At 45.0% G+C, this 1,482-nt stretch overlaps 1 protein-coding gene across 1 annotated transcript in view; it reads left to right on the top strand.

Moving 5' to 3' along the window:
• ZC3HAV1 (zinc finger CCCH-type, antiviral 1) overlaps positions 1–1,482 on the top strand; it is a 94,986-nt gene that overhangs the window by 55,559 nt on the left and 37,945 nt on the right. The window lies entirely within an intron of this gene.

Below are 1,482 nucleotides of genomic sequence, written 5' to 3' on the forward strand. Positions count from 1 at the left end.
CGAAGTGCTGGGATTACAGGCTTGAGCCACCGCGCCCGGCCGCGGAACTATTTTTCATAGTGGCTGTACCATTTTTCTTTCCCACCAGCAATGCACAAGGGTTCACATTTCTCCACATCCTCACCAACACTTGTTCTTTTTGTGTGTGTTTGTTTGCCTTTTTTGTTTGTTTGTTTGTTTTGAGACAGAGTCTCGTTCTGTCACCCAGGATGGAGTGCAGCGGTGCAATCTCAGCTCACTGCAACCTCTGCCCCCTGGGTTCAAGTGATTCTCATGCCTCAGCCTCCCAAGTAGCTGGGATTACAGGCGTGTGCCACCACGTCTGGCTAACTTTTGTATTTTTGGTAGAGACGGGGTTTTGGCACATTGGCCAGGCTGGTCCTGAACTCCTGACCTCAAGCGATCCACCCGCCTCGGCCTTCCAAAGTGCTGAGATTACAGGCATGAACCACTGCACCCAGTCACTGTTTGTCTTTGATAGCAGCCATTCTAACGAGTGTGAGTTGTGGACTATAATGAGTGGTTATATACTTTTCAATCAGCCAAGTCTCAAGTGGGGCCACTCTGTGGGTGTCCCTGCAGTGTCTAAACTTGTCTTTTTTGTTTGTTTTGGAGCTGTCACACATCTTTATTTTGAGTATTTCAAAACAATTTAAACATAATATAATGCAAATTTTGAAAAACAGAACTATTCTCTATCTTCCTGTACTGTAGCTTATAACATCTATTCATTCTTTAGCTGGCATTTCTGCAATGGCTATCTTTTGTATGTCTAGCCCTGTGCCAAATATGCAAGGGGGATGTAAGCTAAACCATAGTGCAGCCTTCTCTTTAGTGACTTTGTAATTAAGGTAGGGCATGAAAACATCCATAAAATGCTAGGCACAGTGGCTTACGCCTGTAATCCCAGAACTTTGAGAGGCTGAGGCAGGTAGATCACTTGAGGCCAGGAGTTCAAGACCAGTCTGGCCATCATGGTGAAAACCCATCTCTACTAAAAATACAAAAATTAGCCGGGCGTGGCGGCACAGGCCTGTAATCCCAGCTACTCGGGAGGCTGAGGCAGGGGAATCTCTTGAACCCGGGAGGTGGAGGTTGCAGTGAGCCAAGATCGCGCCATTGCACTCCAGCCTGGGCGACAGAGTGAGTGAGACTCTGCCTCAAAACAAAAACAAAAACAAACAAACAAAAAATCCGCAAATGAGAAAACTGTGTGCAGTAAGTAAAAACGTATACAAAATTAACCCCCAACTGAGTATTGGGTACTGGCTAAAGGAATGCAAAAAATACAAGTCAGATGGAGATGGAGTGAGATTCGTTAGGAGAATCTTTCTGGAAGAGATGAACTGTAGGCCAGGGCTTCAAGGAAATACAGGCTGTTGCCTCTGCTGGAGAGCATTTTGGCTTAATACACTTGAGGGGGTGCAGAAAGGGTAACTAAATTTCTGATTACCTCATATTTCTTTTTTTTTTTTTTTTTTT

The sequence above is a fragment of the Mandrillus leucophaeus genome, unplaced genomic scaffold (genome assembly GCF_000951045.1).
Source record: "Mandrillus leucophaeus isolate KB7577 unplaced genomic scaffold, Mleu.le_1.0 Scaffold49, whole genome shotgun sequence".
Lineage (NCBI taxonomy): Eukaryota > Metazoa > Chordata > Mammalia > Primates > Cercopithecidae > Mandrillus > Mandrillus leucophaeus.